Source organism: Haliotis rubra, unplaced genomic scaffold, assembly GCF_003918875.1.
Source record: "Haliotis rubra isolate DU_JTF1 unplaced genomic scaffold, ASM391887v1 Scf97, whole genome shotgun sequence".
In the NCBI taxonomy this organism is placed as follows: domain Eukaryota; kingdom Metazoa; phylum Mollusca; class Gastropoda; order Lepetellida; family Haliotidae; genus Haliotis; species Haliotis rubra.
This window is the reverse complement of record NW_025767712.1, coordinates 2086424-2098825: the sequence shown is the minus strand read 5'-3', so window position 1 is coordinate 2098825 and position 12402 is coordinate 2086424.

The window sequence follows — 12402 nt, the reverse complement described above, 5'->3', positions numbered from 1 at the left end:
AAGATGATTGGTGTATGAAGTGAAATTTGCATGTGTACGATTTTCATTCTCAAACTAAATCAACGGCTAGAAACAAACACTAACAACTATGTGATGCAAGATGATTGTCAAAATTAATGGTCTACTGTGATTTATCGACCTTCTTGAAAAACGTCAAAGTCAAAAATGACACCCCATGCACGTACATAGGGCTAGCGCTACTGCGTTGTGCACGTGCATCCCATGCGTTGTGTTTAGGGGTGTTGATAAAGAGAAATGGTGGTGAGTTCATAAGATTTCTGTCTTTGACAAATTAACGCTTATACTTCCTATCCAAATTGAAAGTTCAGGTTTTCCTACTTTTGGGGAAGAGTATATATGTGCGCAAACGTCTGTCCTCATTTTCAGTTGGATATTATAACATACCTATAATTTTCGTTCTATGATTTGTTTTGCGTTTCTTTGGAATAACAGATATTGGCAGTTACAAACCTGAGACTCTTTCGTGTGCAGTGATATCCAAAGGGACTGCATGTGTTCCTAAAATAGGATATTTCATTATGGGTGAATTTGTCAGCTGCATATCGCCATATGAATATCCCGCCATATGTAACCGTCAAAATCAAGAATGACACCCTATGCACGTGTATGGGGCTACTGCATCAGATGCGTTTTGTTTAGGGATGGTGATAAAGAGAAATGGCGGTGCGTTCATATGATGTTTGTCTTTGAAAAGTTTGTTAACGCTTATATTTCCTAGCCAAATTGAAAATTCAGGTTCTCCTACTTTTTAAAGAGTATATATCAAATCACATGTCCGTGTTACAACAACTCATATACAGTCACACCGTCCTCGAGTTGGCAGTTTCATTTATAACGTTGGTGGGTGGCGTGTAAAAAGTAAAATGACCGCTTTGCTGACCCGTGAAGATCCGGCATAGTCTTCAGCAACGCATGCTTGTCGTAAGAGGCAACTAACGGGATCGGGTGGTCAAGCTCGCAGGTGTGGTTGACAGATGTCATCGTATCCCAATTGTGTAAATCGATGCTCATGCTGTTGATGAATGGATTGTCTGGTCCAGACTCGATTATTTACAGACCGCCGCCATATAGCTTGAATATTGTTGAGTGCGGATTCAAGTGGATTGATGCTTACGATGTCGCTCAGTGGTCTGGTCTGGTCCAGATTCGATTACACACAGACCGCCGCAATATAGCGTGAGTATTGTTGAGTGCAGAAACGACAAACACAAACCGCTTTGCTGATCTGCTCTTGACTCAATGTAGATGATGTTTGTGTTTGATTCTTTCGATTTTCCATGGCTCTTTGAAACGTGAAAGACAACAATACGTTTACCATCGTCATTATACTAGCTTTGCTCTTTTTGAAAATATAATCGATTGTTAGCTTCATTGTTTATAGAGATGTCCGTAGTCTTTGTATGGTGCATTTCATGTTGTGTTTGTCTGTGAGATATATTCAGCTATTCGTAAAAAATATATTCCATCTCATCTAAATGTGCATAGCATCCTGAGTACCAAATATGTCAAAATTATTAAAAATGTAGCCATATTTTTTAGAAAATATATAATTCACCTCTAACGTCAATGTCACGTGATACTTAAATGTATTTAATTAACTTTATTGTACTCTAGGCCATGAGGCCCTTATACTGAATACATTCTGTTCTGTTCTGTTCTGTTCTGTTCTGTTCTGTTCTGTTCTGTTCTGTTCTGTTCTGTTCTGTATGGTGCACTGTCTTGTTGGTGTGTTGGTGTGTGGGTTTGTTGGAGATATTTACTCGAAACGGAAAGGTGTTGTTGTTGCCATCATGTAGATTAAAAGATTACAAGATACGGGTATATCAGGCGGGAGATCATAAATGTCTTTCCACTCACTTTGAAAGGCCCAGTATCACTCCATATCGGTCCAATGTGATGAGTCTGATCCCCAACAACTATCGGGGAATATCCGTGTTAAGTGTCATTGGTAAAGTATTTATTTATGTCCTTGAAAGAAGAAAGCGTAGCCTGGCCGAGTTTAATGCTTTACTTAATGAAGGGCAAGGAGGCTTTAGAAATGATATTTATTCTACCATAGATAATATGTTCTCACTCCATTCTTTAGTCCATAAGTACCTGCGTAAAGCAAAGCATCGTTCTTATGTAGTTTTCATCGATTTCCGCAAGGCCTTCAATCTTATTGATAGGAAAAAAAATCTTATATCTTCTACTTGAAACAGGTGTACACGGCAAGATGTATAAAATCATTGAGAATATGTACTCAAATGTATGTGCCTCTGTTCGTTCTGGTAAATCTAGAACTGTCGGATTTCTTTTCAACCAATAATGGTGTTCGACAGGGCTGCATGCTCAGCCCGCTACTTTTCATCCTATTCATCAATAAACTTGCAGACGATCTCCATCATGGTAATACTCATGGAATTTATGTACATGAATACATAGAAGTTATTAAGATATTACTGTTAGCGGATGACGTTGCACTACTAGGAGATAGCATTGTTGATTTACAAAGAAAATTCGATATTCTTGAAGATGTTTGTAACACGTGGGGCTTTGAAGTAAATCTGGATAAATCTAAGGTGGTTGTTTTTCGAAACGGAGGACGTGTTAAGAGCAATGAAAAATGGTTCTTTAAAGGTTTACCTGTAGAGGTCACCCCTTATTATAAATATTTAGGAATTGCATTTTCATCTCGTTTAGTTTAGTCCAAAGCATGTGAAACTCTATCTTTACACGCCAAACGTGCATGTTTCTGTTTCAAATGTTCACCAAATATCAAAGTATGTCTTTATCTATTGCTCATAATATATTTGTCAGTAAGATACTACCAATTTTAACCTATGGAAGGGAAATTTGGGGCTATATATATAGAACGTGTATTGAAAAGGTTCATAGTGAGCATTATAAAAGATTTTTGTCAATCAGTAAAAAAACTGCATCATGTGCTGTACTTGGAGAAATTGGCAGATATAGTTTGTGTGTACATTACTATTCAAGGTGTATTAAATATTGGTGCCGAATTATTCGTATGGACCAAAATAGATACCCAATGCCTGTTATAAGATGATGAAAGCCTATGATGATAACGGAGGCATAAACTGGGTTTCACATGTTCGAATGTTTTTATTTACTACAGGTTTTTCCTATGTCTGGTTAGCCAAAGATTGTGGCGATGTAAATCACTTCATGTTTGATTTCAAACAACGTTGTATAGATATTAATATACAACACTGGAATAGTAAAATAAGCATATCATTATTTCTTGTAAATTATAGACTAAGTACATTTAAGTCACTTCTTGAACCTGAACTGTTTATTTCCTGTGGCGCATTAAACAAAGATCTAATGCGAATGTTAATCAAATTTCGATGTCAATCACATAACTTGAATATACAAAAACAACGTTTTTCAAAGACAATTGTCCGAAATAAAGAATTAGTTTGTAACAAATATACTTTAAACGTGCTTGAAGACGAATATCACATGTTGCTAATATGTCCATTTTATAACCGATGCAGATCCCAATGTATTCCAGCCTATTTCTACTGCCCACCTTCAATTGTGAAAATTCGAGCCCTTATGAACATACAAAATGTCACTGTTCTCAAAGGAATATGTATATTCCTGAAGCAAAACCTACGTTAACGTAATTGTATAATCAATTATATTTCAACTCTATACACCATGACAATGTTGTATTACCTGTTGTACTCTTGGTCACATGGCCTTCAATTCTGAATAAAGAGTGTGTACTGTGATGAGTAAGTGAGTTGGGTTTTACGCCGCTTTTAGCAATATTCCAGCAATATCACGGCGGAGGACACCAGAAATGGGCTTCATACATTGTACCCATGTGGGGAATCGACCCCGGGTCTTTGGCGTGACGAGCGAACGCTTTAACCACTAGGCTACTCCATGGCCCCTATGTGATGATGAGGTGTAGCATTATCACATACGAGGTGTAGTAGACCATCAATTGAATAAAGGCCAATGGTCCGTCGCTCGCTGGTAGTTTCAGAGTGATTTTAAGATCATACTGCTCATCATATCCGAGACTTCCAACATCACAAGGTGCATTGTACTCAAAGCCTCTGTTCTTTTGCATGAAGCCGAAGACAAAAGCGTTGAAACTACAACAGGGTCTTCAGTCAAGAAACAGGATTGGCGTGATGTATAGTATAAAGATGTCAAAAGGTATCAGTGATTATCCAGATTATTGTTCTTCAGTGTTTCCGCCATCTGCTTTCGTTACATCGTTCTTTTTCGTTTGGTATGGTTGAAATTATCAACCATGTTATCACGGGTTTTTTTATTCGTAGGAAGGGTGGTGGACCAGTTTTGTGGTGGCCTTGCTGAGGACCCCGGTTTGATTCCCCACAGGGGTACAATGTGTGAAGCTTATTTCTGGTGTTTCATGTTGCGATGTTGCTGCAATATTGCTAAAACCATACTCACTTAATCATTCGCTCATTATTATGATTCCTGTGTATAGTTTAGGCAACTGGAAAATGTCACAAACCTATCCTGATGACAGATTGGAAATCCTTTGCCGATCATGGTATTCTTTGTGTTCAGTTTATACACAAAAGCAAATCCGTTCTAGTCAGTGAAAGCTATGTATATAACTATATAGAGTTATATCTAGTACTGAAAAAGATGGATTATTTATTTCACATTGAAACTCATCTGCCAACAAATGTTGCTAATTATATACTAAATAGAATGCCAGTTTCGGGTTATAGATGGCGCCACGATTCGTTTTCTAGATTTGCGTTTTTTCCTGATTGTCGGTTCGAATCCAATTTAGAAAAACGTGTTGGGTTTCACCACACTGAGTTTCATCAAAACGAACCGATTCGGGGTTACTTCAAGACATACAAGACTAACATAACTGGAATACAAGAGCGTCAGAACCATAACACCTACTTTTATCAGCAACTACGTGGACCTTTAGTCCTTTTCAACGCAAACTGCGATTACTCATTTTGGACGTGTCAAAAATATAAGCTCAGTTTGATCTGTCGGTGAATGAATGAGCACAGGCAGAGAGTGAGAGAGAGGGGAGGGAGGGACAGACAGTCAGATATTTATCAATGCATACGTACATTTATCAAAGATTCCTTTTGACGCGAATACAAACTATGACAGCTGACCGGCCGAGAATCTCTTGGTACAAGCGTCAAAAAGCGCCCGCCACTACCACAAACTACATTAACATGATAAACAAGTAGGAGTTTCTTTGTTGCCTGGTACGCACAAAACCAGCCCTGTCATGTAAAGAACGATGAATCATAAAACAATCCTAAGTTTCTTACCTATTGTAAAATCAATAGCTTCTATCTGAAAATTTACTCGATGTCCGGAGACGAACTGAAGCATCATATGTTACTAGCAGCAAGTGCAACTAGATACAACTGTAATTGTACCATCTACCTCAGGGCCATCACTACTGAATAAAATCTATATATATCATCCGACTCTTACACCACACTGCTGAGGGATTTACTCAGTAAAGGCTGACACAGGCCCATTATACATCAGGTTTACAGAATAAAAAGTCATAAGAGCACCGTATAACATCATGTAAACTGCACGTTTTTTCATGGCAAAAATAGGTATTTTTCATGACAATTTATAATAAAGGTATTCTTTGAAGTAAACAACTGAGCTAATTTCACTTCAGGTCTAGATTGATACCCCTCTGAAAATCAGTTGATAAACAATCAACAGTATCGTTGACAAAGAAGGAAAAGAGAAAGGGAGACAACTGGCATCCCTGGCGAACTCCTCACAAACAATCGAAGAACCGTGTGTAACCATCTCTCATCGACACACAAGCTTTGAAATTTGGATACATGTTTTTTCAATAGTCTATAGGTATTATCTTTCACATTGCCAAGCAAAAGCTTTTAAAGGAGACCACACCTATCAACTGAGTCAAATGCAGCCTCAACGAAGAATGCTTCTCTTTCAGCCCAAGAGTTTAACCTGCTGTTGCTAATTTTACAAAAACTAGTTTACCAGTGACTTCAAGTAGTGAAATAGGTCTATACTTCCCAGGGCAATTAATTTTACAAATCAGGGATTTCAACAAATCAATACAATTATGAGGTGCATTTTTAAAACATTCAATTGGAATGCCACTCAGTCCTGTTGCTTTTCCATTATGCATTTCTTGAATGACATTAATTATTTCTTGGTAGGATATTTCTATATCCAGATAGTCATTGTCCACAGGTGAATCAATGTCTTTCACTAATTGAATCAAAACAAAAATATAAAAGTTTTCATCTTGGCTGAAAAAAAATATGACTGAAAAACATTTTTAAAGTGATTCATTCAATCAGATCGTGTAATGTTATTGTTTACAAATGATGATTTCGATTTCACAGTACTCCAGAACAATTTACAATTTACTAGATTTATGTGTGAAATCTGAGAATGATGAAGACAGTTTCGCAGCACATGGCTGTTTATAGTGTGACACACACTGTCACATTTCGAGTTACTTACACGCAGAAAGCGTCAAGCTGTATCACGTGCACTCTAGCATTCACCGCCATACCAGTTGTCTCCCTTTGGAAATACTATTGGTCAACAGTATACTAGAATTAAAAAACTGGGACATGATTGCATAAACGGCAACTGACGAAAAGCCATAAGGCATTATCCTAATAAATAAAGCATAAATACCATGTGACTTCATATCCCCGTTGTATAATGAATTGCGAAAACTTTGACAACTGATGAAAAGGCATAAGACCAGCTTTAAACAGTACAGAAAACATTAATGCCATGTAACGACATGTCATCACAACATTTTCTGAACTGTGTAGACTTTTAGTTTTAATGATGTTTCATGTTTGTCTTCACTACAATGACATAGAAACACCATTGTTTCGTGTTTGTATCCTGTATTGATCAGTTCACGAGAACATACGATCAATACCTTATAATTGGGTTATCACTATTTACTGAATGCAAGACTAACATGTTAGATCCGTGCTTACGTGCATCCGCGTGTGTGTATGTGTGAGCTAGTGTGTTTGTGTTTGCTTTCCACTTGAAGTCGCAGTGCACATGGCAATATCTCTTGCATTAGCACTGTATAGTATCATTAATATTAAGACGTACATATTCACGTCCCCTTATCCCATCTACCGAAGCGTACAGAGTCACGTCCCTTAGTTCACTCTCGTTCGTATGACCTAGTCTTCCTAGCGGTATGCATTGTATATGGTCATGAATATATGTCCTGTGGATGTGAGAAGTTACTTCGTGTTAAAGGTGACGTTTATACCTCATTGGGGTGCGAAGAGACACAAGGCTGCTTTTTGCCTTTCTGGGTGCCGTTGTACAAAACGATCTTAGCGCTAAGGTGACCGTAACTCCCATACCTTAACATAAGCATAGGGTAGTCTTTTGTACAATGGTACCCTGGTTCATAACATTGTGCATACATTTACCCCTAAGTGTGCTTGGAGTGTTTGTTGTTTAACATAGCACTCTGTAAATAATCGAGTCTGGACCAGACAATCCAGTGATCAACAACGTGGGCATCAATCTACGCAACTGGGATACGATGACACGTGTCAACCAAGTCAACGAGCCTGACAACCCGATAACGTTAGTCGTCTCTTACGACAAGCATGGGTTGCTGATGACAATTATACCCGGATCTTTACGGGTTCTACCCCTAAGGACGAGGCGTGACAAGGTGTGTTGTACCCTGATACCAAATCACCTGACCACTGTGCTCAACTCTTCCCAGTGTTATCACAAGGAATAAGTATTTCAATGTATAAACGATGAAGGATGTTTTTAATAATGTACATATTCATTTAATTATTGATTTTAAAGAAATGTGATGTAACTGATAGATTTTTATTTTGTTTTGTAATTAGTATATGAATTTTAATTTGTTAGGATGAATAAATGATTTTGACTGTTTGTGACAATACCTTCAAAGGGTATTGAAGTTGCGTAAAATGATTGTCCCCCTGAGAGGGTATACTATGTAAGTCTCTCTTCATTCAAAGATTTTTTCATACTACATGTTATTACTCGTAGTGTAGCAGTGACGTATCGTATTTTATACAGGTAGTCCGTTTGACTTCATTTTAATTTGGTTTTGTTGCAAGTATTAGATTTGGGTTAGTGAGCAATTCATCGGTCTAAAATGAAGTCAAACGGACTATAGTAATTTGTTAATACAAAAACCTTTCTTGTTTATGTTATACATTTTTGTGGGTAACAGTATTATTCATGGTATTCTCTTTGCCTGTTCTGTGTAGGCCAGGTTGACGAATATGCATATCACGTGCATTTCATGTTAATGGGGATCTTTGTTATAATATTGAGGATTTTGATTGGCTGATTGGATCATCTGCTTCAATATGATGATACCTCGTGGTGTCTTGTGGTTTCCATTGCCTTCTGAGAACTGAACAAGTGAGGTCAAGCAAGAGTTGTCACCAGGTTAGTTTATATTTGGTTGTACAAATGGTGTACAAGGTTGTTAGGTTATAAAATATTAGTAATGTATATAAACTAAATTTCTGAGCTTAAAAACGTCTATTTAAACATTATTTAGTATTAGCATTTTATAAATGCTTAGCTAAACAGGTTTTGGCTGTAAAGTCTTTAAACCTAATGTTGTATTCTATTTGTTGTTTACACACATGAAATCTTTGCAGGTTACCTAGTGTGTAGAATGTGCGCACTGTGATAATGACTGCTAAGAATGGTATGTGCAAGGTTTGGATGCATGTTTGTAAAATGTTCTGGAAAAATAAACTATTTTAATAAGTCTTGTCTTATTTACCTGTTTGGGGTCAATTCACAACACCTTAAACAATATAATTGTCAGTGAAAAGGTTTACATTTTCACAAGTCCATGATTTGTTTATAGTCACCACTGGGTCATGGGTCGAAAGTCGTTCCTATGCAAATTAGCCAAATCTTAATGAGGTCAGGTCTGCTGTCTTGTCCTTGGTTTTCATTGGCTGAAGAAATGAAACATCTTGATTGGATGTTGAATTTAGTTGCGTTTGGAAAGTTTGTTCACTTGCTGTCTTTATCACAACCTGGCAAGGTGGTTGGAAAGTCATGGATGGAGGATTGTGACTTTGGTGAATTACAGATTAGTTACACTTGGTTTCATATAAAAGGAATAAAATACAAAAATATGTTAAATTATTGAAAAGATAATTCAGTATTTATTGTAGCTCAATTTATGCATTAGGTGGAGGTATATTTTGACTTAGGGTTAGAAGTTGTTGGTGTCAATAATTTCACTTACAATTGATTCAGATTAATGTTTGAGTCCAAACAGATTTTACGTTTACTTTACTGGTGAGCATGGTTCCTAGTATGGTGATCTACTTCAGTTGTTGGCGATCTATAGCCTGTTTTTATATTGTATTGTCCAAATAATGCTATCAGTTTTAACTTTCCACACTAGTTTTAGTTGTAATTGTGATATTCTAGTTGTTTTACCGTCCTTCGTCGACAGGTTTTTGTAATATACATATATTCCATTTCAATGTCACATATGTTCTCGTCAGGATATGGCTGAAATATTGCCGATGTGACGTTAAATATTAACTCACTCACTCACTTTACTGGTGAGAATTAGCATTTCCATGCTAATTAAGGCATACATATTTTAGGTCCTTGGTTGGTGTTTTGTTGGTGCCTCACAACATGTGGCCAGTTTGAAACAAGTTGTCCCATAGATGGTAAGACACGTTGATGTTTCATTGTTGGTTTGAAGATGCCATATGTGTTCCATAATTCCCAAGGATCTAAATATGAAACTGAACCATTAATTTTGTGATGTGTATTTGTGTTGAGTTCTTTTTATATGTTCAGTGGTAGTACTGCAATTGTTTATTATCTGAACAATGTGCAATGAAATGAATGTGATAATATAGGTATTTTGATGGAGAATAATTATTCATATACATTGTTTCAGACTTGTAACTATATACACAAACTACAGTAATAAATCCGGACTACAGCCTCAACGGAATTGTGCTGTTGGGAGAGAACCATCCCCGTTACAGATATGTACTTATCATCACTTTTATTACACTTAGGTATCTCACCACCGCGCTGTCGGACAGGGATATAAAGGAGTCGCTTTGTCTTATAGACGGGCGAGCTAATTTTGAATATGAAATGGTAACATGTACTTTTCATTGTAATATGGAGAATATGTCTATTATATAATTATGAATCCCTACTACAAACTCTGTAATATTATCCAAGTGAAACAATTGAAAAGGAATATTGTTCGTTATGAATGTATATATTGTTCAGTGTGATCATGCGTGACATGTCTTTCAGTTGTCTCCCTTTTCATAATATAATTGCTAACACTGAATCTGTGATATCACTGTGATAAAAACCATACTGTGATTCATATTTATGATTAAATGCGTACAGGGTATTTTCTGCTGCTAAAATAAACGGAGTCACACAATTTTTACTGTCCTTCGTCGACAGGTTTTTATAGTTCAGTTGCATGCCTGGTGCATAGAATGTCTATAGTAATACCAGTTGGCACTTATGGCAACGTTTTCAGCAAAACAATTAAGTTTTAGACCGTCCACGTTGTGGCCGCCCATAAGTACTGCCCCTGCGTCAATACCGATATATTCGAACCACACAATTCCATCACAGGTTCCAACCAACAACCCTTACAGAGCGTACCATAACTGGCAATAGAGGCGTGCATGCAAGACGCCAGCCAGACGTCCAACTCTGACACCAGAACATCGAGGTCAACGTCTCCAGTGGAGTAGACAACACTTGCAATGGGAAGCAGGTGGGTGGAGAAGAGTTTTTCACCGTCGAGTCACATTTTGTTTTCATCGAACTGACGGTGCTATGAATTATTTTGCAAATTACCGCTCTACTGTTTTTGCATCAGAACGACTCTGGAGTAATATTTCAACAGACCAACCACCAGTGTATGCAATAAAGCCCGTCCAACAGCCCGAGACGGGCTAGATTTCTGACGGACGGTCTAAATTTACAGCTAGCCAGCACGATGGTCTTGTAAAAATATCTTTAAATTATTCATTTTAACTAAACGAATTCTTTGGATTGTGTGGTCTGGATAAATCCATTTTGGGCTGGTAACATTTTGAAGTTACGCGGCCTGATGTGTGGCTGGGATTTTGGCCTATTTCATACACTGCAACCACACGTGGTTTTAGTTAGACAGCAGTATTTTAATCTGAACAATGTTTAAGTGTTACCCTGGCCCACAAGAGCACCTGATTTTGTACCCATTGAACACGTCTGGGATGAAATGGAGCAACGCTGACGACGTCATCCGAATCCACCAACATCGCAGCAGGAACTCAGCAAAATAGTATTCCACATTACTTTAATCGACAATTAGTGGCTTCAAAGGCGAAGGGTCCCTAGTATGGTGATCTACCTTCAGTTGTTGGCGACCTATAGCTCGTTTTTATATTGTATTGTCTTCGTAAATAAAATACATGTCCATGCTAGTTTTAGACTCCATCTGTGATACTCTAGTTATTTTACAGTCCTTCGATGACTAATTTTTAGTAACTTAAATTTATTGTTTACGTAAAACATTTCTCGTCACTATATGGCTGAAATATTGCCGATGTGACGTTGAATTTTTACTCACTCACTCACTCACTCAACGGCGAAGGCGAAGGTACCAGGTCTGAATGCTTGCGAACCCCCTCTTGTGTTGTGATTCCATATGCCAAGTGCTTTGTCCTTATGGGCTGTTCATCGTTACCAAACCTTGAAATATTTGTCTTTCCGTGTAAAAACAGTACAAGTACAGTGCAGCAGTACAAGTGTAACACTGATTCTGTTTGATGTTGTGAGTCCCAATAATTCTTATCCATGAGTATAAATATAAATGTGTAAGTTACATTGTACACAAACATTGCTGGGTGTTTTCAATGTTTCTTAATTTCCATCTGACATCAAAATGATAACTGTATGTAAAATAAATAGAATTTCTTTGGCAGGTACGAATATCTTAAATTTTAATATACATTGCACACTAATGTAAATGGCATTAATTTTCAATAATAAGATACAGTATTCATCAACAAATAAAGAAGCATTCAAACTATTGTCGTTTTTCAAAGTCCAAAAATATCTAAGTATGTTGGGCGTAAAAATAAATAAAATTACTTGTTCTGCGTATTGTGGTATTCGATTTTTCCTGGGACGTTTTTCAGCTTCAACATTGGATCACTTTCCTATACCTACATTCCTCTGAGAATCGTCACGTAAGATCTTATCTCCAAGTCCATATCTCAAGAGTTTTATGAATGCAGATACGTGCATTCCAACCTGATAAAACTGTCATATGTAAAAACGATGCCAAACATTTGA